This window comes from Dromaius novaehollandiae, unplaced genomic scaffold, assembly GCF_036370855.1.
Source record: "Dromaius novaehollandiae isolate bDroNov1 unplaced genomic scaffold, bDroNov1.hap1 HAP1_SCAFFOLD_30, whole genome shotgun sequence".
Taxonomy (NCBI): Eukaryota; Metazoa; Chordata; class Aves; order Casuariiformes; family Dromaiidae; genus Dromaius; species Dromaius novaehollandiae.
In genome coordinates this window covers 4,833,569-4,859,565 of record NW_026991333.1, presented here as the reverse complement: position 1 = coordinate 4,859,565, position 25,997 = coordinate 4,833,569, and the positions used below count along the sequence as shown (strand labels likewise).

Genomic DNA, 25,997 nt, shown 5'->3' with positions numbered 1-25,997 from the left:
GATGAGAATTGCCTCCTCCAGGCCACAGATGAATCTGTTAGACAGGTCAGGTGGCAGTATAGACCGCCTGCCCCCTCCACTTGTCAGCAACTTCCAGGGAAAGAATGACCGATTCACAAAAATCCTCTGAGCTCGCTCATCCAACCAGCTTTCCACCCATCTGGTTGTCTACTCAGCCTACTGTAATGTCTTTCTTGCATACAAGAACATGGTGGAAGACAGCATCAAATACCTTGCTTAAAGTCAGGTCAAGTGACCTCCACTACTCTCCGCTCCTCCACAGTACAGGTCTTTTTTCACAGAAGGCAATCAGATTGGTCAGGAACAATTCCCCTTCAGTTAATCTATGTGGACTCTTCCAAGTCGCCTTCTTCTCCTTCGTGTGCCCAGAAAGGTGATCTAAGATGAATCGCTCCATGACACACTCCTCACTCAAGTGAGGTGGAATGGCCTGCAGCTCCCCAGGTTGTTCTTGTGGCCTTTGTTGAAAATGGGCACAACATATTCCTTCTTCTGGTCATTGGGACCTCCCCCGATCTCCACAACCTTTCCAAGATGAGCCTGGTTGTGAGAGTGGTCAGCCCTCTCAAAGTCCTGACACCCTCCAGAAACATCCTGGACTGCTTGCACTCTGCTGTGACAGGGTGATGCATTTCCCTGCACAGGAACCAGGCCCTGTGATCCACAGGCTTCCTCACGTTAATTAAAGGAGATGCATCCACCTCCTCTCCCTCATCGGGTGGTCTGAAACTCATGCTCACCCACAAGCTCTCACGCAGGCCCTTGTCCATCCCAAAGTAAAGAGCTCCATACATCTGAGCTGCCCCTTCACACAAAGGACATCCTCCCTCCTCATCTTCCCCAACAATCTCTCCTGAAGAGCTTGTACCCTGCCACCACAGCCCTCCAGTCGTGTGGGTGATTCCGCCTCATTTCAGTGATTCCAGCCATGTGGCAGCACTGTGAAAGCTTGTGCATCTCCATCTGCTCCTGTCTGTGCCCCATGCTGAAGACATTCACATATATTTGGGCTGCAGAACCTCAGCTATGGCACAGAGTGCACATTTATAATGGTGATGCCTGATACCAAGAGCCAAGGACACCATGTATGCAGTGGCCCCACTTCAGAGCAGGGACGTGCTGTCATTAATGCAGCTTGCTTGAATGTAGACAGGATGGCCTTGGCCTGAAGGCAGCAGTGGGATTCAGGTGTTTGGTCACAGGCAGGAAATCTGAGGTGCCCCGCAACACTTGCCCAGCAACCATTGCAAAAGGGCCTGTTTTTCCTGTAGGTCCCATGTGGTACCTGCTAGAAACGTGTGGTGTGCTGGACACTCTAGGCTTATATGCTCTCAACCTCTTAAACTGTTATACGGACCAAAGTGCAGTTAATAAGCATTTCTCATGCCCTACGTGGTGAGAACAGCCTCGGGTTCACTACAGGAACCTGGAAATGGGTCAATGGAGTGAACCAGCAGACTTAAAAATATGGGGGAAAGGTTATGCTTGCGTCTCCACAGGTAACGGGCCGCGTTGGATGCCTGCACGGCTGATTTGACTTGTTGACGCATCCCCCGAAACACCAAACGAGGACTGAGAGCCAGTTAAGATGAGCCCATGTCGGGACATTTTCTGGCACTATCTGCCTGCCTCGTGCAGGGTCAATATTGATTCATAAAAGCTTATGGCGACTACACGACCTTACAAATAAGTTGTAGATAGAGTCAGAGTGGAACCCTTTTGAGGGATAGGACTGGATGTGGGTTCATGAAGGTACTGGTGTGTGGATTGGTAATCTTGCTAAGATTTCTAGCCCTTGCCATCTATCTCCGCTGCTTAATAAGCCTTATGCAGAGAATGACTCGAAGGACTTTGCATCAAGTACTTGCTGTGCAAATACACACTGCACTGGCAATATTTGGTTTAAAAAATGAAAAAGATGTATGGGCAGACAGCGAGGGATTGGACAAGATAGAGTTAAGGAGCCGAAAGCCTTGGGAGGAATAAATAGCAGTATGTGGATAAGGAAGTAGCCGCAGGGAATGAGAAGGAGTGATGATGGGAACATGACCTTCGGGAAAGTACAACGTGGTGCTTACAAGGGGAGTGGAAAGTACCATAGATCACTGTGGGAAGTACCGACCCGGGCATATAGAGCATATATAAAGGGCTTGCTTGCTTGAATAAAGTTGATTCTGATCCAGCACATCGGAGTCCGTGAATCAGACAGACACAGGACACCTTGCTGGTGGGGGCTGAAGCCAAGGGACTGAGTTCCCCAGACCCATCTACCTCTGCTGTTACCAGATTGCCTGCCCCAGTCCTCAGCCATGGGCCCACATTTCCCTTGTTCATGCTTTTACTCTTACTGAAGCAATAGCAGATCATCTTTTTTGCCCTTGACATCCCTTGCAAGCACCAATCCTAAAGGCGCTTTGGCTTTCCTAACACCTTCCCTACTTCCCCGAAAAACATTTCTCAATTCCTCCTTTGCCGCCTCTCCCTGCTTTCTGTTCCTGTGTGCTGCCTTTTTGTACTGTTGTTCAGTTGTGAGTTCCCTCTTCAGCCGCTCTGTCTCCTGAGATCTCTGCTTGCTCTCCTGCACATCAGTATGGGCCATTCTTGAGCTTAGAGGATGCTGTCCTGAAAGACCTGCCACCTTTCTTGAGTTCCTCTGCCCTTCAGAGCTGCCTACCACGGGATCCCTCTACCAGTAGGTCCAAGTCTGTTCCTCTGACATCCAGAGTGTCGACTCTGCTACTCTTCCTTCTCCTGTCGCTCAGGATCTGGAACGCCTCTGTCTCATGGCCACTGCAGGCAAGGCTGATACTGGTTATCACAGCCCTCATCAATTGTTCCTTGTTGGCAGGTTCCAGGTCCAGGAAAGTGTCACCCTTGGTGACCTATCAGGCTTCGCTGTGCTAAGAAGTTGTCCTCCACACCTTCCAGAATCCTCCGGGACTCTTTGCAGCCTGCTGCATTGCCCTCCCACTGAATGTCTGGGAGATTCAAGTCTCCCCATAAGAGCCGGCGTCTGTGATCCACAGACTTCCTCAGGCTGCTCTAAGCCTTTGCAGTTCTGCGACAGCTTGTGCATCTCCACTTCCTCTTCTTTGTGCCCCAGGCTTTGTGCATTTGTGTACATCTGGGCTGCAGAACCTCAGCTGGGGCACCAGGGCAGAGCACAGACTTGTCATGGTGATACCTGTTGCCAAGCCAGAAAAAAAGAGAGCTGGCCATGCAGCTGTGGCAGGAGAGGTGCTTGGTCCCTGAGATGACTCTGCAGCACCTTGGCACCTGTGATGGAGGTGACCAAATCTCCAGGAAAGACAAGGTGCCACTGAGAAAGTCCCTGGGCCTCAACAGCCTGCAAGCCAGGCACACTGTGGCTGCAGCATTAGCACAGTCCTCCTTCATAGCGTGAGGGCTGAGAAAAGGTTTAGGGAGAGAAGAACTAGTGGGGTTTGAGAGGGTCAGCATGCGTGGAGACCTTGGTGTGATGTGCCTTGCATCTTTGCAGCATGCTCGGATGTAGATGGGATGGACTTTGCCTAAAGGCAGTGGTGGGAATCCCTTGTTTGGGAACAGGCAGGAAATGCGAGATGCCCTGGGGTGTTTGCCCAGCCACCACTCCAAAACGGCAAGGACTTTTGCTGTAGGTCCTGTGCTGCACCTGCTAGAAACCTGGTGGTTGTGCTGGACACCCCGTGCATCTGACATGGCCCTGCATGAGCTGTTTGCAATGTCGGGATCTGCATATGTCTCGGCTTCCTAATGAGCGGAGCTGTTTCAGTAGTCGGCATCAAGTGTCATTTCAGATGGCCAAGGAGATTCTGCACCTGGCCCCCAGCTGATGTCCTGGAAGCATATGGGTCTCATAATTGTTCCATCAGAGCAAGGAGAAAGTGGTACATGTCTTGGACCACCTCTGGCCCTTCAGATGTCCAAGGGGGTGTGTGTGTGTGCGTGGACAGCTGAGTGCCTCCCTCCATCTCCCTTGATTCCAGTGGGAGCTTAAACAAGGAGCTGCCATGCAGACAGGCATTTTGTGCACACTAAGCTTGGGCAAGGGCAATCCCACCTCCTGTGAGTTTGTGGAGAGCACGGGAGGGAACTGTATCCTATTGCACCCTGGGGCTTCACAATGAGCACTAGATGTATTGATTAACTCCTCTAAATCATCCCTGAAGCAGGAGCAAACCAACTCCCTTCTTGTGCCTGTGCTCTTCTGAGATGGGAGCAGGGCTTTCCAGAGTGGGACGTTTCCACCTCTCTTAGATAGCCATGCTCTGGTGAGAACAACTGCAATGCTAGAGTCAGTCTCTGCACTGTTTCGAGAGGGATCCTCGGTGATTATTTTCATCTACTTCAGTGGCTATTTCCCAGGGGTGACCCTGCTGCCTTCCAGGAACTGTCAGCCCTGGAGCCCAGGGAAGGTCCCGAGGGTGCCCAGGGGACAGAGAAAGTCACGTCATCAGCTGGGCCTCTGCTCCTGAGCTGGGCTTGGCTCCTGGGGCTGCCGGAGCCCATGGCAACCTGGCAGGCGCTGCAGAGAGCCAGCTCTGTCCAAGTGCAGCTCCTTTTCCTGGAGAAGCAGGACTCCGGGCACTGCCTGCAGGGGCCAGAATGAGATGGACATCTCCGAAGTTGAAGATAATGGGGCATCAGAGGATGGCTGAGAGCTGCCTGCCGGGAGAAATCTTCCCAGCCCCTAACACAGTAAGTCTCTGGCTGCAGGGCAACATTGCTGCTGTGGCTGCCGGAGGGTTCCTCTGAAGCTGGCACCTTCCACAGCTGAGAGGGTCTGTCAGGGCGGCTCTGCCAGCTCCTCCTGTTTGGAGCAGGTGGTGCTTTAGAGCAGGGCTTCCCAGCCACACCGTCAGAGGGACAGGCCATCACGGCTACCTTCTGCCAGGGACGGTGCTGGGGTGTGAAGCCAGGGAGTGCCCCCAGGTGTGCGCGGGCTGTAATTGAGAGCAGTGTCCCTGCGACCCAGGGTGCTGTGTGCCCGGGGCAGGGACTCTGCCGCCTGCGAGGGTCAGCACTCAGCCTGCCCAGGGAGCTGCCCAGGGCGCTGCAGGGAGAAGCTCTGGGTGGAAGGAGCGACCCCGAGAAGGGTGGGTTCATCCTCCTGTTGAGAGGGTGCTGCGGGGGTCAGGGCTGCTCTCAGCTCTTGCTCACCCCCAGGATATTTGCAGGGGACCTTTTCAAGCAGACAGCCATGGCCGGGGTTCCCTGAAAGATAAGGACCTTTCCTGAGTCTCTGCTTCCAGTTTCCCACTCTTTGCAGGAGCCGGGAGGTGGAGGTGGGCAACAGGGGAGGAAAGGAGCTGTGAGGTTTGGACAAAAGCTGATGCTCCCAGACCATTGCAGTGAGAGATCAGTAGTTCTGTGAGGGACCTCATTGCATCCTTTCACCCAGTGCTCTGCCTACAGAAAGCACCACCATCACCTTGCCTGGCCTCACCAGCGTTTGTCTGACCTGCTCCTTAGCACCTGCAAAGCCAGAGATGCCCCTGGGCAGTGCCCTGCTGCTGGGAGGTTTCTGCAGGGCAGGACTGAGGGCCCAGAGGGAGGGATGGGGTCTGTGAGCGCTGGCAGGGAAAAGAGATGGGGCAGGGAAAGAGCTGCCAGGAGGAAAAGCTCCGGGCAGGGGAGATATGATCAGCGCATCAGGGGAAAGTAGAAACACTGATGCTGTGGGAGGGGGAATTTGGAAGACTCCCGGTCAGTCCCTGCAATGCAGACATCTTCCTCTCAGCAAGCCCCCCGTGTCTCCTCTCCCACCCAGCACAGCCTCTGCCCTCAAGGCCATGGGCTGCAGGGCAGGAGCCCCCTCCTCAGCAGCCTGAGCTGCAGCAGAGCAGAGGGGCATCTCTGCTGTGACGTGCCCATTTCCCACTGCACGGCAAAGGGGCTGAGAGTGACTGTGCTGCGATGCTGCTGCCTGGGAGGTGGTGGGCAGAGCTGGGTGAGGGGAAGGCTTTCCTAACTGCCCGTCTGGCTCTCCCTCCTGGCTTTCCCTTTGCTGGCAGGGTCATGGTACTGCTGCTTGTTTCCTCTCCTCTCTGTGCTGCTCTGCTTCTTGCTGTCCTGCTCTCTGGGGTGAAGGAGAGGGGTTCAGCTGCAGTTAAGGCACTGACCCTGTGGGTCCTGCATGGAGCTGTCTTCATGGCAGTGATGTGCCCAAGGCCCTTCTAACCTTCTAGGCAATGCATTTCATCTGATTGGGGAGTGATCTGACTCTCCCTTAAGGCTGCCCCCCCTCACCCTTCTTTAGATCTCTTGACTGTCTCTCTGGGGTGTCCTGCCAGGCTGCAAGCTGCCCTCCACAAGACCTCAGCTCTGCCATAGCATATCTGTGAGAGCAGGGAGTCTTTGTGCTGGTCATGCAAGTCAGAAACCTCCTCACCTGCTCTGACGAGCTCTCCAGAGCACACTCTCCATGTCTGCTCTGAGAGGGAAGAATGGGGAAATCTTCCCTCTGGAGCTACATTCCTCCACTCTCACCTCAGTCCAGGTCCTTTCTTAGAGTAACTTGGGAGTGGGATTGTCCTTTAGCTGGGAGAGGTGCTAGCACAGGGCAGCGGGCAGCAAGACTCCTGCACAGTCCAGATCCCCTGACTCTGTCTGTAGTATATAGACACCGTGAGCCCTTTTCCTCCTGGGACACTTAAGTTCTAATGCTGAGAGAAACGGAAATGCCAAAGATTTCTACTGCATCAAAGAATGCTCCCACGGTGCGATGGAGGCATCTGAAAACTCAAGAATCAGATCCCTCCACTGCAGCCCATTTTCTTAATAAACTGTTGAATGAACTCTCCATAAAATGGGTGGCTGTAATCTGCTGCAGGCTGTGTACATCAGAGCTAGTCATGTCCCACTCCCATTGCAGTGCCTGGGGAAAGAGTGCAGAGGGTAAACTGATGTGGGGAGAGGGTCCATCTCACTCAAACAGAGATGTCTAGAAGGGGTCAGGTCATCCCCTGCCTTCCCTTCAGTGTTTCTGTGGCTTGCTGGAGTGGGAGCTGGTGGGGCTGATTCTGATACAGACACCTGTGTTCAGGAGGGCAAGGCTGGGGGAGATGAATCCCTCGCAAGGGTCTTCTCTTTCAGAGACAGCTGCCATGAGTGCTGTATTCGTCTCTCACAAGGATTAAAAGAGGATATTTGCACTGGGTCACTGGACTGAATCCCCTTCACTCAGCTTGTCGCACCCGTCTCCTCTGGAGCCCACACCCAGAGGGCCCTGCTGTGCATGGCACACTCAGACAGCATAAACCAGAGATGAGAAAAGGGATCTGAATGAAAGGAGAGAAGAGAGGAAATGTGGAGGGTTCTATTAAGAATAGTTTGGGCTTGGCTCAGAGAAAACTAACTTGTCAATGCCTTTTCCTCCTTGGACAGTCCCCAAAGCTGAGAGAAAGCAAATGCCCAACAGCAGTTTCCTGGATGAGTTCCTCCTCCTGGCATTTGTGGACACCCGGCAGCTGCAGCTCTTGCACTTCTCCCTCTTCCTGGGCATCTACCTGGCTGCCCTCCTGGGCAACATCCTCATCATCACAGCCGTAGCCTGCAACCACCGCCTCCACACCCCCATGTACTTCTTCCTCCTCAACCTCTCCCTCCTCGATCTTGGCTCTGTGGAGGACTGGCTTGAGGGCAGAGGTCATGTGAAGATTGAACAAATAAAGGAAGCAGAACTAAGTGCATATCGCACACAGTTGATGTGAGCCAAGTCCCGTATGAGAGTAAAAACAGCTAGAGCCAAGGACACATTGTCCTTGGCTCCAAGGTGTTATCAATGATTAGTCCTGGGAACTTGCGGGTGATGTAATGCAGAAGTTGCTGGGTAAACAAAATTGCTGTTACCAATAAGGAGCTCAGCTTTTGCAATATGTATGAGCCTGATTAGTCCTATACTATATAAAGAAAGACCACGCCTAATAAAGTTGAAGTACGCTGATCACTCATATTGAGCGTCTGGGTCTTCCCTCCGTCGGCTCCTCCCGTGCAAGTTTCCAACAAATGGCGCCCGAACAGGGACCCTGCCGGTCAGGGACTCGGTGATTAAAAACTCAGGAGTCGACAGAATGCTAGAGAGAGCTGGTCCTGCTGTGCTAAAGGCGACGAGACACAAAAGGGGGTCTACGTGCCAGAGTTACAGAGGAGGTGGAGAGGACACAAACAAAGGGGGTCCGTGCCCAGGACGAGACGGGGTCCTGCCAGAAAGTCTCGCCGCAGGTCTTGCAAAGGTTGCAACGGTAAGTGAGTAACCACGGAGTGACAAGCGGCTTATTATTTATTAAGATGCTTTTTAGAAAAGCGAGGTACTCAAGGAATAGAATGTCATAAGGAACTCCCAGGGCTATTAGCTTACGGAGTGGCTAAGGGGTGTTTTGTTAACCCAGATACCATGTTCGAACAAACTGAATGGAAAAATTTTGGGGACAAGTTGTTTGATGAAGTAATAAGTGACAACAAGACAGCAAAAAAGCTGATGAAGCCGTGGAGGGCAGTTGCTAATGCTCTCGCACCTCAAAGAAAAAAAAAAAGAAAGAAAAAGAAAAGAAAAAAAAAGAAAAGAAAAAAAAAGGAAAAAAAAGGGGAAAAAAAAAAAGAAAAAAAACAAAAAAAACCCAAAAAAACAAAAACAAAAACAAAAAAGAAAGTAGCTGCCGCCGCCGCGGAGCGTTTGGGAAGCCCCGATGGGTTCAAGGAACCCCCGCATGCAGAGGTGTCCCCTGTGTCCCCATACCCATCACCCCCCTCGAACCTTTACTATTGCCCAGGGAGGGTCTGGGAACACAGGCCTGCCAAAAGGAGCAACATTGACCATGCGGCAGATCCCCCCTCCTCCCTCAGCGCCTCCCCCCCCCTCCCTCCCCCCCCCTCCCCCTCCCCCTCTCCCTCCCCCCCTCTCTCCCCCCCTCTCCCCCCCCTCTCCCCCCCTCTCCCCCCCTCCCCCCCTCTCTCTCTCCCCCCCTCTCTCTCTTCCCCCCTCTCTCTCTCCCCCCCCTCTCTCCCCCCCCCCCTTTTTCTCCTCTCCTCCTTCTCCTCTTCCTTTGGCCACAGTTATCTGAGGACACCCATCTCAGGCTATCAATGTGAAATAAGTTTTTCTCTATGATATTAATGGTCAGAAACCACTAATAAAAGCAGTTTGAAAAAGAAAAAAAAAAAAAAAAAAGAAAAAAAAAATTCGGGAATAAAGGGGGAACCAACCCAACAGATGTTGGACTATATTTGGGGGACAAATATATTGTTGCCGGGGGACATACGCAGCATAATGAAGTTAATACTAACACAGCATCAGCAGCTGCTGTTTAACGCGCATTGGCACGCAGTATGCCAGGAAGCGGTAGCTGTTATAAGGGCTCCAGGGGACCCGTTGTATGGAGTAACGTTAGATGAGTTGATGGGGATAGGCGCGTATTTCCGCTTAGAAGCGCAGGCCCTGCTGGGACCAGATAAAGCTAAAGAATCAATGAAACTAGCAAGGCGGGTGCTTGATCAATTAAAGGAGCCAGGGGGTATCCCATCTTATATGGGAATAAAGCAGGGCCGGGAAGAGCCTTTCGGCTTATTTATTGACAGAGTAGCCAATGCTATACAAGCAGCAGGGGTACCAGATTATCTGAAAGGGACTATCTTGAAACAATGTGCAATACAGAATAGTAACCCTTCAACGCGTAGTATTTTAGCCACGCTCCCGGGAACATGGACTATTGAGGAGGGGCTAGAAAGAATGGCGCAGGTACCTGTAGGACCGCAAGCTATGCTAGTAGAGGCGGTGAAACAATTAGGAGAGAGCATGAGAGAGCAAGCACAGGCGTTGCGGGATAATATGCAACAGAATCAAAGACAGGTATTCGCTGCCCTTGCTCCTTTGCAAAATCCCGGCGGAAATATCCCCCCTAATCGACGATCGGCACACTGCTACCGATGCGGCATTGTTGGTCATCTTCGCAGAGAATGCCAAGCTAGTAGAGTATGGTGTCCCAAATGCAAAAGCAGCAAACATGATGGAGTGGCTTGCTGGAAGGCTGGCTCGGGAAACGCCCAGAGAAGCGGGACGAGCCGCCCCGCGACGACACAAAAGGCGGCATTCACCACAACAACTCAGCAACCCCCGCAGTTAACACAACCACCTCAGCCGGCGCCCAGCTCCACTCCGAACGGCATGAACCCCTTTGTCTTCGACCAGCCACCAGAGGGAGTCTCGGGCTGGACTTGGCAACAGCAGTAGACGCCACCTTATTGGATACAAAGCCAACAAGAATCCGGACGAATGTCTACGGACCAGTAATTATTAATCATCATGAGCCAGTAGGTGCCTTACTGATTGGAAGATCGCCCGCTACAATGAAAGGATTACAAGTTTTGACAGGATTGATCGACAAGGACTATTTCGGGGAAGTACAAATTGTGGTTTCAGCAATGTTTCCACCTATGCACATACCACAAGGATCGAGAATAGCCCAGCTTATTCCGCTTCCCCACCTGACTGTAGGGGTGGCACCAGCGAAAGAGCAACCACGAGGCTATGGTGCTTTTGGTTCCACTGGAAGTGTAGTATTACTGACTGTCGGAATGCATCAAAGGCCCCGACAAACTGTGACTGTAAAGTATAAGGAAGAATCTATACGCACTAATGCCTTATTGGACACTGGAGCGGATGTATCAATAATTAGCACTAAGATTTGGCCCCAGCATTGGCCAACCCGAGAGACCAGCTCCACGGTAGCTGGAGTAGGCGGGGTCACCCTCGCCCGGAAATCATCGATGCTACAATGGACTATAGGGAACAAGGTGGTTAATTGCTCCGTTTCCATTTTACCCCTACCTGAAGGAGTGCAAGCATTAATAGGGCGCGATATCCTTGCCCAGATGGGTATGGTGCTTACCTCGGAACACCCTTTATAGCACCGGCCATTGCCTGGACTTTCCCAATCCCACTCAGCTGGAGGACTGATCAGCCTGTGTGGGTAGAGCAATGGCCGCTTAAACAGGAAAGTCTCATTCAAGCACATGAACTAGTAAAGGAACAGTACAAACAAGGTCATCTAAGACTATCTACCAGCCCTTGGAATACCCCAATATTTGTGATCAAGAAAATATCCGGCAAATACAGACTTTTACACGATCTACGTGCTGTAAACAGACAGATGCATGACATGGGTGCTTTACAACTGGGATTACCCAATCCAGCAATGATCCCAGAAGGCTGGCACCTGCTAATCATAGATTTAAAGGACTGTTTCTTTACTATAGCCCTCCATGAAGATGATAAACAGCGATTTGCATTTACACTCCCTGCTATCAATAGAGAGGGGCCAGACCAAAGATTTGAATGGACAGTACTACCGCAGGGTATGCGAAACTCACCAACCCTCTGTCAACTCTATGTCGATGCGGCACTTCAACCGTTACGTCAACAGTGGCCAGAGACCATGATATATCACTACATGGACGACATATTGTTGGCACAAAAAACCCCCTTTTCTCCTGAACAAAAATTTGATCTAATCACACAATTAAAGAAAAAGGAACTTGTAGTGGCCCCGGAAAAGGTACAAGAATCCAGCCCCTGGCAGTATCTAGGTTGGCACATTTCGAATGCCACCATCAGACCACAGAAATTGACAATCAGGACTGACATAAGAACACTCAATGATGCTCAAAAACTATTAGGAGACCTCCAATGGATCCGTCCGGTTGTTGGCATTCCTAATGAACTTTTAAATCTGCTACGCCCCTTGCTGAAGGGAACAGACCCAGCGGCTGCCGTCACGCTCACAGAGGAACAGCAACGGGTACTCCAGGAAATTGCATCGCTAATTACTACGCGTGCTATGCATCGACGCCTGGAAAATCAGCCACTTGATCTTACTATTTTATGTGGCCCACAATACCTAATGGGAGCCATTACACAACACAAAATAAAAACGGGGAAAAAAGAGGGTTGGCGGAACCCATTGTACTAGAATGGATAGCACCACCGTTACAACCAAAACGAACTATTCAAGAAAAAATTTCAACGATGGCCGAACTCATTAGGAAAGGAAGAAACCGAATATTGCAAATTGAGGGAGCACCACCGAATACCATTTGGCTGCCATTGAAACCCAACGACCTAGAATGGTCAGGCGGTTGTTGAACGAGCAAACAGCACTGTCAAACAATATATAGAGAAGTTTAAGGACATCCTAGACATCAAGGAAAAAATTGATAAGACCCTATTCGTACTAAACTATTTGTGTGTATTCGGGGACAACAAAGAACCACCAGCAATCAAACATCATATAGAAGAAGAAAAGGCTGGTAGCCGGACCTTTAGAGTAAAATACCGGGACATGAAAACGGGAGTATGGATAGGTCCAGCAGAGGTAATATACGTAGGGCGTGGTTATGTGTGTATATCTTCTCCCACAGGACCGGTTTGGGTTCCCAGCAGATTTACGAAACCTGTGATAGACGAAGGAGCGACTGTGGACAAAGACCATGCTCGGAATCGGACAGACAACTCTGCGCAAAATTGTCCTATTGATTATGATAATTGCTGAAGGGTCTACAATGTTGTCTCAGATTGATACTCAACAGAATATGTGGGTTACATGGGCTAACGAAACTAACCAGTGCACCTTTTGTTTGTCTCTAGCCTTAGGAAGCGATCCCTTCCGGACGTGTCTATTTGGGGTGTCTATAGGAGCTCCAAAGGAATTGGTCAAGCTGTTAGGCCCATACTCAACTTCACTCACTCTTTTAAGTGGGTCCTTCTTGAGCAACCTCTCAGACGGAGTGGTTGCTGCACTGCAACATCTTAATATATCGTTGCCATGGGATCCACAAGAATTAGATTTGTTAGGGTCAGTAGCAGTAGGAAACACTAGTGATAATTGGACACAAACCTGTTTTATACTAAATAAAGGTAAACAAAATAAGACTCATTGGACGAACATAACGTCTAGAACTTTAGGGTTTAACGCCAATGGTAATTATTGTGGGTGGAATAACTCCAATAATAGTGAGCCACTTGGGGCCTATGGAGTAAATGATCACAACTCAATGTGGCCTATGAGTGCCCCTAAGGCACTGCCTCCTGGTATTTTTCTAATTTGTGGTGACAGAGCATGGCAAGGCATGCCAGGAAACGCTTATGGGGGACCTTGTTATATAGGACGTCTGACACTCTTTGCCCCTGACTTACATGATCAGCGTTGGTCAAATCTGACTGCAGCAATCAAACATAGAAGAAGTGAGAATCGTCGAGGCAAGCGTGAATTGAAAAAACTAGGTTCAGATTGCGCTGATGATGTAGAATTATGGGGGCCTGCGGAAAGGTTTTTCGCCGCAGCTTTAGCTCCTAACGTTGCAGTTGCGCATGCCATGTCTAATCTAAATAAACTTGCTTGTTGGGCTGTTAGGCAATCAAATGTTACTACACAAATTCTCTCTGAAATGTCACAGGATATGGATAGCCTGAGACATGCAGTGTTGCAAAATAGAGCAGCTATAGACTTTCTGCTTTTGGCACAGGGACGCGGGTGTGAGGATTTTGAAGGAATGTGTTGTTTTAATCTTTCTGATCATGGACAGTCAATCCATGAGCAATTGAAATGGCTAAAGGACCACACCCAGAGAATCACCGTACAGTATAATTGGTTTGATGATCTGTTTAGAAAGATGTTTGGTAATGTGAGTACCTGGATTTTGAGCTTGATCAAAGAAGGGCTACGTATTCTATTCATAATTGTATTAATTTTAATTGCTGTAAGAGTGATTTTTGGCTGCTTAACACAAAAGCTTGAACAATTAACTAAAAAAGTCTTTCTCGCACAAAATAAAAACGGGGGAATTGTGGAGGACTGGCTTGAGGGCAGAGGTCATGTGAAGATTGAACAACTAAAGGAAGCAGAACTAAGTATATATCGCACACAGTTGATGTGAGCCAAGTCCCGTATGAGAGTAAAAACAGCTAGAGCCAAGGACACATTGTCCTTGGCTCCAAGGTGTTATCAATGATTAGTCCTGGGAACTTGCGGGTGATGTAATGCAGAAGTTGCTGGGTAAACCAAATTGCTGTTACCAATAAGGAGCTCAGCTTTTGCAATATGTATGAGCCTGATTAGTCCTATACTATATAAAGAAAGACCACACCTAATAAAGTTGAAGTACACTGATCACTCATATTGAGCGTCTGGGTCTTCCCTCCGTCAGCTCCTCCCGTGCAAGTTTCCAACACACTCCTACTTGATCGAGTGCATATTTATTCTGTGCATATTAATTACTGCCAGACCGCGTACGTCACTGATCCTTTAAAGCAAGTCCGTGGTGCTGGGGTAGCACGTGTAGTGGAGACTAAATGCAATAATACCTCATTTTGATGTCGTTCTCTTATACGAAGGCACTTGGAGCAGATTACAACATTTATCACACCATTTTGTTTATTGAGTGGACCCTGACCCTGGGGAGAAGGCGGTACTGCAGCGAAAGGGAGCGCGCATGCGCATTGCGTTCCGCCGCGCTCACTGCTGCCATCGCGGGTCTGAAAAGCGGCACTGCACGCTCAGCGGCGTTGCGCACGCGCACTGCGTTCCGCCCCGCTCACCGCTGTCCTCGCGTGTCGACGAGGCAGCACTGCAGCCGCCGCCGGCCACCGCTGCGTGCGAAGAGCAGTGCAGGCAGCCGGCGCACACGTGTGCGCTGCCGGTCGCCGCGTTGGCCGCTACTCTCCGCTCTCTCGGGGACGGGTAAGCGAAGGGGCCGCGCTCGTGCCCCCTGCCCGGTGCTCACGGACCGGGAGCGCTTTTCCCGAGAGGGCTTTTCCTTCTCGGCGCTTCCTGGGGGCGCGGGGACGGGCAGTGCCGTCTCGGAGCGGCTCCGCGGCACTCTCTCCCCGGCGCAGCCCCGGCGCCTGCTCGCGGATCCCCGCCGCTCTCTCGGGCGCGGGCAGAGCAGCCTCGGGGCGCTCGCTGCTCGGCCTGAGCGCCGGGGTCGCCCGCGGGAGCCGGCCGGCTGCAGCGCGGCGCTGCGACCACGCGAGGGCGCCATTGCGGGTCTCGCCTCCCTGCCGCTGCCGCTGCCGCTGCCGCTCCCCCCCGCCCCTCCCGCGCGGTCCGTAGCCAGCCCGTGCGCGGTGCGGCTGCGCGCACTTGGCGGCCGGCGGCGCATGCGCGGCAGCAGGGAGCGCGATGGCGGCGAGCAGGGCGGGTGTTTTGGCTGGGCGGCGGCGGGCGAGGGCAGAGGCCGCCTGGAGTCGAGCATGTGGGGGCCCTGGTGAGGCGAGGGTGTACTTTTGGGTGGCCGCGGGCGTCGGGCTGTGTCCTGGCTGGTGGGGCCGTCGCTGCGTGGAGGCGGCGGGGCGGGGGGAGGGGTCGGGCCTGGCTCCGCGCTGCGCCGCGCCGCGCCGGGTCTGCCGGAGCGCGGCTCTGACTCTCCCTTTTCCGTGTGTCGCCTGTAGGGCTGCGGTTGCTCCCCAGCGCGGGCCAGGGCGTGCGCTCGCCCCTGCGGACGCAGCCTGGAGGAGTGTGTGTGGGGGTGTCTGCGCGGGGGTCTGGATGTGTCCAGCAGCGGCACGGCAGCCTGATGCCTCCTCTCGTCTGGGACGCGGGTTCCTTGGCAGCTCTTCTGGGATGCGGGGCCCTTGGTGAGTTCCCTGCTGCCTCCTCTGGCGTTCTGTGCGAGCTCATAGATCCCTCCTCCTCCTCTCCCCTCCCCCCCCACCCCCGTCTGGTGGGGTGGGAGACCGGTGGCTCCTCCCGCCGAGCTGACAGCCACGTGGGGCACCCCTGTGCGCTCCCTACACATCTGGGATGGCACCCCCACCCCGAGGGCCCCGCAGAGTCCCACCCTTCCTGCAACCAGCCCCCCCCAAAGCCATTAAACCACCCATAAATCCTGCTCCAACACCCGCACAGGCCCCACAACACCTCTGAGCCCTGCCGCAACGTTGTCACTGACTCCAGACCTTCCCCTGCACTCTGTCCAAAGCCCCAAACATTCCTAAAACCACTCCCAGGCCCGGTCCCCGCAGCAGTGAGGCATTCTAACAAAGATGGGATGTGATCTGCGTCTCCGCCTCGACTCAGTCCCGCTTTAGGGAACCGGGAGTTTACAGCGCTTCCTGGTGAAGAGTGTTGACGGGTGGATGCGCAGATGACAAAGAGATTTTTCTCTCTTTTCTTCTGAGCCGCCTCTGAGAAGCCTCTGTACGTACACGATGTGGCTGATCTGGGATAATCGTGCTGTGCACAATGTTTAAGGAGAACATTGCCATGAAATGGTGGGCTAAGGAATAGCCTAAAAAACCTAAAAGGCTCGGGAAAAGCCAAAGAGAACACCGATGGGCCCTGGGAAGCCCCAGTGACGCTACAGAAAACAGCGTGGCTTTTAGGCACCTCCTCAGAGCAGCAGCAATGTCTTGCTCCAGCCTGTGGGACAATGGGGACTCTTAATTACCGCCGCGGTTACGTCAGTCACCCCGAAAGCCTCGGAGAAGTGGTCCAAACACCTGATACCCTCGCGGCCTCGGCAGTCTTTTTGGTTTGTTTGGCAGGGTAGTCCACCGAAGGGGGACATCTCGAAGAGAAGCAGCGAGACCTGGGGATCCGGTTGTTCGTTTTGGTTGTCGCCTGTGAGGCCAGCATCCGAGCGTAAGAGGAATCTAGGCGCTGTCTCGAAAAGGTAATAGGTTTGAAATGGAGACGGGCAAATCAAGGGCTATCGTTCTTCCACGTAGTTAAAGATCGAGAGTGTTATCGGTTAAGTGCGCGTCTACAAGGGTTTGAGAACAGTCACAGTAATACCGAAGCAGAATAAAAATAAGGTTTCATGGAAGATGGCGTTGGGTAAGTATTAGGCGACGTGCCCGCCTGCCTAATAACCTAGCCCTAATTGCTGTATGTAACGTTTCCAGACTGTTTACCCTGTAACGTATGATGTAACGTGCCGTATTAATATCTTTCCTTTAAGGGAAAGAAGGAAAAAAAAGGGAGGGGGGGGAGAAAACAGAGTAAAGAGAAAAAGATCATGCGTAAACCTAAGTGTTTCCCTGAAAGTAAAACGCGAGTTTATCGCTTTCTTACAGAGATGGCACCAAGGACAGCAAATGCTGACAAAGAGAAGAGACGGACAAGCATTTTCTTGTGATTAATACCGAAGGGACGGGATGAAACAAGGAAGCCAAAATGCAGTGGACCCTCGATATCACCAGGAACTGCTACAGGAGGCGGCGTTCTGGCACGGGTAACTAAGGTAACTATCGATAATGACTGTTAGTCATTATTTCGGCCTCCCCGAGGCAGCACTGAGGACTAAGTAACCCATTCCTACCCTGTGGCTGCTGTTACCTGTATGTGCCTTAGCTTTGCTTTGGCTGTTTCTCTTTTGTTTTGTTATCGTACATGCAGCTATGGAAAGGAAAAGATGTAATACTTACTTTTTTAGATTAATTGCCGTGGCTGAAGTTGAAGAGACTATATATGAATATAAGCAAGCTGAAGTAATAAAATCAAATGGAGCCAAGTGAAAGCTGTCTCCCTCTGCTAGAAAAAGGGAAAGCCCGTTCCTCCTGGTGAGGAAGGATCGCTGTTAATAGTGATTGGAATAATAGATCACCAACATATAATGGAAGGTCTGTACGCATTACGAGACGTATGCTGCGTACATTCATCTCTGCGTGTGACTTTACGTGTCTGTGAAGCATCATACTTTTAAGAGCTGCGAGACAGCAAATTATTATCTTAGGGGACTGGTAGTCAAGTGACCAGATTTATTGAAGAGGAAGCGAGCGAGAGAGAAGTGTCTGAAGTGTAAAACTAAGAGATCAATTTCAGGAAGGCTCAATGAGTGCGAGCCCCGGGTTAGTTACCTGGCAATGGTATTTGGGGAAACAGGAAGACGGTGGATAGAAGAAGGGTTAAAGCCTTGTGGAATTAAGGCTCCATCTCATCAGTTCCAACTTGGAGCAATTTTAGGAAGATTTAATTTCCTCCAGCAGCGTTAACGTGGCTTTGCCGGTATCAGCAGACCGTGGTGGAAAGTACTGGGAGGGAGTCATGAATGGAGCTGGGACACGGAACGTGACGCTGCTTTCACTGAACTGGGAGAAGTGGCTGTAAAACCTGCTGCCCTCAAATTCCCAGGACAAGGAAAGCCTTTTTCGGTAATGCTTTCCACATCTGCTGACTCCGTGGGAGCAGCACCGCTAGAAAATGGCGGTAAAGGAAAGTGAGTGCCGGTAGCCTCACCCTTACGTCCCCTTTGGGGCCAGAACAAAAATTCTCTGGCTGTGAGAAAGACTGTTTAGCAGCAATCTGGGCTGATAAGCGTCTTTGAGACTTTTAGCTTTGATCGCACAGGGGCAATCCAATCTGTTCAGTTACTTCTAAAGTAGTAACGTCAGGGAAATGAAGAGACAGCAGAGTATCCTCTATCCAAGTGGCACAGCGGGCGCTGATCTTAACGAGCGGGGGCAGAGGGGTGGTTACTGTGCAAGTGTTACAAGCAGTGGATCTTCTGGCGTGTGCCTGAATGGATGGAGGGGCAGAGCACGGTTGTGCCAGAGATGCAGACACAGAAGGTTTCTGAAAGATTAATCTCTAGCGGCTGCTTAGTCTAACTTCCCTGTCACGGCAAGCCCGACTGTCACCATAGCTTCCAAACCAGGGGCTGGGGGAAGCAGTATTCGTGGCTCGTGTATTCTCATTTACCTTGCTCGTGTGCGTATTAGATCCGCTTTTGTGCTTGCAGACAGCTTTGGAGTCTTACGATTTTCTGCAGAGCTTTGATTTTTTTTTTTCTTCTTTCTTTGCTCTGTACTTTTGCAGGGCGATGGATTTTACTCTGCCTCCATCAACAGGCGCTGCCTGGCAAAGTCATCGTGTCCCAGCGGAGACTCTTAGGCAGGACGGGAGGAGTTCGGATCCGCAGCCTGCCAGAAGAGCGTCGCCCGGGAGGAGTCGCTAGCCTTGAGCTACAGGCGCTGGTGCGTACGGCTCGTTCTGTCAGACGCAAAGAGGTTTTTCTTTTTCGGTTGCAGAAATCTTGGCTTGGCTTTACACTCTGTAGCGGCAGTATTTTTGTATTTATAGATTGTGTTAATCCTAGGTGTTCGGAACCTCAGGCAACAACTACATGCTGCCACGAAAAGCTACCGGTTACCACTGCCGTCAGACGGGATTTTTGCTGTCGCAAGTTACGGTTCCTTTTAGGAGCCAGCTACAAAAGTAACTTTGCTATAGCAGAGAAATGGGGTTACATGTGTACGAGCAACAGCGCCAGAGTACACAGCAAAACCACAACCTACCATAACCCATCAGCTCCGTCTCTCTGGAGTCTGGAGTTTTTGGAGGCCTCAGTTTTTATCCTGCCTTGGCTGGACAGTGCTTTCTGAGAGTGTCCGTCAGAGGCAGTTTCCCTGCAGAGGACCATCTAGCGAAGGCTGGAGGTGGCCGGGTGCCTGAGCGAGCCTGCCTGTGCGTGAGAGCCGCTCTGACATCTTTGCGATGAAGCAGTGCCAGAGAGGGTGACTGAAGCAGCACGGGAGGGTCGGTCACGACTGTGGGAACAATCATGGGCCTTGGACTAGGGAGCAGTTCTAGTAGGAGGGCCGTGCAGTTGCCCGGCCTCTCGGTAACCGCTCTGGCCTCTTTGCAGGTGCCGAAGCCCAGTCAGGCAGTCGAAGGAGCCTCGTTGCAGCTGGGAGCTCTGCGGAGATGCGCGGCCGGCTGTGGAGGATGAGCTCTGACTTGCGGCGTGGACACGGCTAAGTCCTGGGCTGCATCGTACGTGAGTGGGGCTGGGAGGTGCGAGGCGTTCGTCCCCTAGCCGTGGTCACTGGCGCCGCTGGCTGTGGCCGTTTGCCCACGGAGCTGAGAGGACCAAACATACTAATTGCCTGACCCAGAGATGAATTAGTGCTTGCAGGCTTTCAGGTAGGTTCAGTGCAAGTGCAGCTTAGTGCAGTCCCGTGGAGTGACGCTTGCACATGCTCACATTTGAATGGTGGCTAAAACCAAGCCTCTAAACAGCAACTGTAACGCAATTCTGGTGCTTGTCTTCCTGTTCTGCTGTACTTCTAAAGGAAGGGAAAACTTCCTAAGCTGCGGGCAAAACTCCTTGGCTTCTCTTGACTGTTTCCATGCTCTGGAAACAGCTTTGGGTGCTTTGGTGCTTGTTGCTTAAAGCTGAGGGTTTGGAATTTTTCACTTAAGGTTGATTGTTTAGCTTGCTGCTGAGGGTCTCTCACCCAGGAGTTACGGGTTATTCCTTTCTTTTGTGGGGCTCACTCTTTATCAGTCAGGGTTTACAGTTTGCTCATGTAGCAATCGGGGCGCAGAATTTAAAATCCAACCCCATCCCTTGTCCCGATCCAATATCGGGGGGGGTTTCGTTACGATCCCAAGGATGAGATTAAGACGCTAAAACCGGTCAAATATCATACAACCGTTTAACATTATTTTCCACAAAGTGGGGAGAAAAGGTGGGGAAAGGTGAAGGAGAGGCGAAGGGAAGAGGGGAACAAGGGTAAGGGGAAAAGATAGAGAAAGCTGGAAAAGGAGAGAAAGAGCTGGCTACCACCAGTCCGAGTCCAATGATGTTCTGCTGACTCCGTTCGAATTACAGCTCAGGCTGGGTGCCTCCGACGAGGGACCCCGAACAAAGAAATCCCTGGGCAATGATACTTTCCAATCTAAGCTCTCCACCCTTCACACAGTAGTTTGGACCAATAGTAATATTTAGGTCTGGGGTCTCCTGCTCCCTATTGGGTGCCTCGGTAGGTTGTTTACTGTTGTGGTTTCTGCTGGTGGATGTGTCTTCATTCTTCGGGTCCTGCCCTTGTCTCTCAAGGCCCTGACAAATCAGTACTGCCCCAGCAGTGATAGTAGGTGTTATCTCCCAAGGTCCAGACAAAGGGAATATGATCTGGACCCCGAGATAGTCCAGACCCCCCCCTAATCAGCACTGTTTCAGCAGCGAGAGGAGCCCCATCATCCAACTATGATGGCAGTTCTTTGACCATTTGCTTGTCCAGCCACTCAGACCATAGAGGCCTCGTTTGTGTGCAAGTATACTGTGGGAGAAAGTGTCAAAAGCCTTCTGAAAGTTGAGGTAACTGACATTCACTGCTCTCTGTTCGTCCATAAATACAGTTCTTTTAACATAGAAAGCCATCACGTTGGTGAGGCATGATTTCCCCTCAGGAAATCTGTGCTGACTGTTCCCAGGCACCTCATTCTCCTTCCTTTACCTGGAAATGTGATCAGAGGGGGCTCGCTGCATGACACTCTCCTCATCAAAGTGAGTCTGAACGGCCTGTAGTTGCCCAGGTTGTGCTTGTGGCCTTTGTGGAAGAGGGATGTAACATTTGCCCTTCTCCAGTCATTGGGTCCTCCCTGAGTCCCCACAGCTTTCCAAGATGACAGAGAGTGGCCTTGCGAGATAGAGGCCAGCTCTCTCAGCATCCTCAGCTGCAGCCCATCCAATCCTGTACACTTACCAATAATTCCTGCCTCAGTCCTCAGGCCCTGCTGGTTGTTTTTCTCCTCAGGACTCCTGACTCTAGGCACAATGGCCTGGGAGACCTTGCTGGTGGGAGCTGAAGCCAAGGGATTGAGTTCCCCAGACCCATCTACCTCTGCTATTACCAGATTGCCTGCCCCAGTCAGGAACGGGACCACGTTATCCTTGTTCAGGCTTTCACTGTTACTGAAGCAATAGCAGATCATGTATTTGCCCTTGACATTCCTTGTAGCCTCAGTCCTAAAGGCGCTTAGGTTTTCCTAACAGCTTCCCTACTTCCCTGGACAGCATTTCTCACTTCCTGCTTTGCGGCCTCTCCCTGCTTTCTGTTCCCCATGCCTGTGCTGCCTTTTTGTCCTGTTGTTCAGTTGTGAGTTCCCTGTTCAGCCACTCTGTCTCCTGAGATCTCTGCTTGCTCTCCTGCACATCAGTATGGGACATTCTTGAGCTTAGAGGATGCTGTCCTTAAAGACCTGCCACCTTTCTTGAGTTCTTCTGTCCTTCAGACCTACCTACCACGGGATCCCTCTACCAGTAGGTCCAAGTCTGCTCCTCTGACATCCAGAGTGTGGGCTCTGCTACTCTTCCTCCTCATATCACTCAGGATCTGGAACTCCACTGTTTCATGGCCACTGCAGGCAAGGCTGACACATCTACCTGGCTGCCCTCCTGGGCAACATCCTCATCATCACAGCCGTAGCCTGCGACCACCGCCTCCACAGCCCCATGTACTTCTTCCTCCTCAACCTCTCCCTCCTTGACCTTGGCACCATCTCCACCACTGTCCCCAAATCCATGGCCAATTCCCTGTGGGACACCAGGGCCATTTCCTACTCAGGATGTGCTGCCCAACTCTTTTTTCTTACCTTTTTCATTTTGGCTGAGTATTCTCTTCTCACAGTCATGGCCTACGATCGCTATGTTGCCATATGTAAACCCCTGCACTATGGGACCATCATGGGCAGCAGAGCCTGCGTGAAAATGGCAGCAGCTGCCTGGGCCAGTGGGTTTCTCAGTGCGGTGCTGCACACTGGGACCACATTTGGAGTAACATTCTGCCATGGCAATGCCCTGGGCCAGTTCTTCTGTGAAATCCCCCAGATCCTCAAGCTCTCCTGCTCAGACTCCTACCTCAGGGAACTTGGGGTGCTTGTGGTTAGTATCTGTTTACGCTTTGGGTGTTTCGTTTTCATTGTGGTGTCCTATGTGCAGATCTTCACTGCTGTGCTGAGGATCTCCTCTGAGCAGGGACAGCACAAAGCCCTTTCCATGTGCCTCCCTCACCTGGCCGTGGTCTCCCTGTTTGTCAGCACCATCATATTTGCCCACCTGAAGCCCCCCTCCATCTCCTCCCCAGCTCTGGATCTGGTGGTGGCTGTTTTGTACTCGGTGGTGCCTCCAGCAGTGAACCCCCTCATCTACAGCATGAGGAACAGGGAGCTCAGGGATGCCCTGAAGAAACTGATTCACCTGCTTTTAGTGCAGCAGCAATGAGCTGCCCATCCCTCTTCACAAGTGGTTTCTAAGTACCTCAGACAAGTCTTGTGCTTTGGGCATTCTTGCTGTGATCATCGTGTTTGTGCAGAAGTGTTGGAATTCATCCCACTTCCTTACAGCCATGAACCCAGTCTGCCTGACCCAGAGGTCCTCTGTAAATGTGTGTCACAGTGTCACAGGTGTCCTCTCTGTAATAAAAGCGGATTTCCTCAGTGCAGTGCTTGAAGGTTGGGCTCTCCTTCAAAAGCTGGAGCCAAGAATGTGCTCAAGGACTTTCCCCCTGAAAGGGCCTGTTGCTTTTCCAGGTCTCTCCCTGGGCTCAAGGCAATGAGCTTAGAGGTGCTGTGTTAGGGAATGAGGGCTGGATTCAGCTCTCACTTGTGGGTGCCCAGTGCTGCTGGAGATGGTGAATGGTCAAGTGGTATCTCCCATAGGACATGGCTGGACACCAGTGCCTGTCCTTCTCGAAGGGAGTATGGATCCATCAGGAGAGCACAGGGCATCCCCAAGGGCACCACGTACTTAGGGGTGGGCAGTGAATGGAGCTTGGCAAAATCCAGTGGAGTTATCCAGAGGGAAAGGGTTAAAGCAGTGAATGTGCAGGCTAGTGAGAGCTCTGCAATCCCACGAGAGGCAGCAGGGACCCAGGAGGCCCAGGGAAGGTAGCCTGCAGAGTGGTCCATGTCACCTTCGATGAGAAGCCATAGGCCGGATCTCGCGACACGCCTGAACATAGCCTGAGCCATTTGAAATGCCCTGTGATTGCTCAGAGCATCATCCATGGCCATAGGGCAAGAGATGCCTCGGTAGGGGATTACCAGGTGCAATGATGCCCATCCAGCTGGGTCTGCATCCAACACGCAAAACTACGACCAGTGAGCAGTCACCCTGTGGCCCCAAGGCACCACAGCCCACTTGCTCTGCTGAGCAGCACTGCCAGCTCGGAGCCCCATGAGGAGCACAGGGTTGGATCCAGGAATGGCTGGGCAGGCAGCACCGATGCACTTCCCTGGGGAAAGACTCTCCCGGGAGCAGGGACATCCCTGGAGAAGAGCAAAGGAGCAATTGTGTGCCCCCAGGGCTGCCCTGGCATCCTCTGCTCCTCCCCTCCCTCCCTGCCTCTCTCTCTGTTCCTTTTTCTTCCCTCTCTCCTTCCTTCCACCTCTCTCTCCTTCCCTCTTCCCTCCTCCTTTCTCTCTCCTCCTTCCCTCCCCTCTCTCTCTCCTTTCCTCCCTCTTTCCTTCCCCTTCTTCCCTCTCTACCTTCCTCCCTCTTTCCTTTCCTCCCTCCCCCTCTCCTGCCTTCTCTTCTTCTCTCCCTCTCTCCCTCCCTCTTTCCTCCCTCTCTTTTCATTCCCTCTCTCCTTCCCTCCATCTCTCCCTCCTTCCCCCTTCTCTTCCCCTTTCTCTCTCCTCCCTCCCTCCTCTCTCTCTCTCCTCTCTCCTTCCCTCCTTCCCTTCCTCCCTCCCTCTCTCCCTCTCCCCTTCCCTCTCTCCCTCGCCTGTCCCTGGACACCTGGGGCTAGCGGGGAGATGCTGGGCAGCGCTGGGGCTGCAGCCAGAGCCCTGACTGATGGTCCCCTGCGGACCCGGGGCCATTTGGCGGCCAGGCCTGTCAAAGGGCCCCTGCGGGGTTATTTTCTCGGAATACGGCCCAACGTCCAAGTACCTCTGACCTGCTCTACCCGCTTGCACCCTACTAGTCCCATTTAGTCTGGGCTTTGGTGACTGCTGTGTGATGGACGTTCCTTAGAGCTGGTTGTTCTGCCCCAAGGGTGATGAAAGGGAGGTGCCGCGTTTCTGCTGCCCTGCCCCACGCCGAGGGAATCGCCTGTGCCTGCTGGGGGCACAGCTTTCCTCCCCGTCCAGAGACAGGAGCCAGGGCCCAAGGACAAGGGGGGCTGCAAAGGGTAAGAGCTCCAGGCAGGGCTGGGGTCCCTGTCCCTGTGCCTGGGGTGCCCGAGGGTGCGCGTGTGGGGCAGCAAGCGTGGGCCTCTTTCACACGTGGGGCAGAGCATCCTTCAGCTCCGCTGCACAGGTCACTCCCAGCAGACCCTGCTCCAGACCGTGCCCGGGGAGATCACAGCAGGGCCAGGAGTGGGGAGCTCCCCAGGGCCCCAGCTGAGCCCCTCGAGTTTGGCTGGGTGCTGCACAGACCCCTTCCCCCTCCCACAACAGCATCCTCCCATTTTGCCAGGGCTTGAACAGAGCCCTTTCCCTGGGTGACACTGGGTGCCCCTTTGCGCACGGTGCTGCCCAGGCCCTCGGAGCGAGGCCAGGAACCACCCCCAAACATGCTGAGCATGGCACTGGCCCCCACGCTGGGCCTTCACAACCGTCCCCCATCTCCTCAACCCACTAGGCCACCACATCACCCCTTCCCTCAACACGTCCACCATCCCTGTTCTGAAATCCTGGTGCCCTCCCATGAAGTCCAGCACAAAACACATTCTCACTGAAGAAATCAGTATATCAGGAGGGAAGAGACATGCATTTCTTCGCAATGCCTCTCCTGTGGGGGAAAAAAGAAAAAATGTATCAGGGAGAAATAGAGATGTGAACAGAAGAGGGGGGGACGAGGGAATGAGGCTTTGCGTGTAAAACACTTTGCAAACAAGATCCAGCTAGTGATGATTTCTGCTAAAGAACCCAGCAGTGTTCCAGCAGGGCTGGCACTATCGGGCTGACTTTCGCAGATCTGCTTTGCAAGAATCTGCAGAGAACAGGAGGGCTGAGATTCCTGTTCCCCAGTGCAGACTGTGTCCAGTGGAGGGGCTTGATTCATTGCCCTCTCATTGATCTCTTTATGGAGGTGTTTGGCGGTCTCCAAGAAAGATCCATAAGTCCCATCCTCCAATTTAGGGAAGCTGGCCAAAACCCCAGTCCCTCTGATGCAAGACTTCCCCCCTCACAGCATGGGTGGATCTGGCAGGAGGGTGATTCTCCTCCAGGAGTGCTTATCCTTCCAGAAAGAGT

At 52.4% G+C, this 25,997-nt stretch overlaps 1 protein-coding gene and 1 long non-coding RNA gene across 3 annotated transcripts in view; both read left to right on the top strand.

Moving 5' to 3' along the window:
- LOC135325828 (PIN2/TERF1-interacting telomerase inhibitor 1-like) overlaps window positions 1–25,997 on the top strand; it is a 205,911-nt gene that overhangs the window by 75,628 nt on the left and 104,286 nt on the right. The window lies entirely within an intron of this gene.
- LOC135325845 (uncharacterized) lies at window positions 15,474–18,960 on the top strand. Of its 2 annotated transcripts, none has more exons than XR_010386592.1 (4): window positions 15,474–15,649; window positions 16,564–16,686; window positions 17,090–17,256; window positions 18,831–18,960. It is a non-coding gene; the product is annotated as an uncharacterized LOC135325845 (long non-coding RNA). The 2 variants fall into 2 exon arrangements; XR_010386591.1 differs by having other exon boundaries at window positions 16,559–16,686.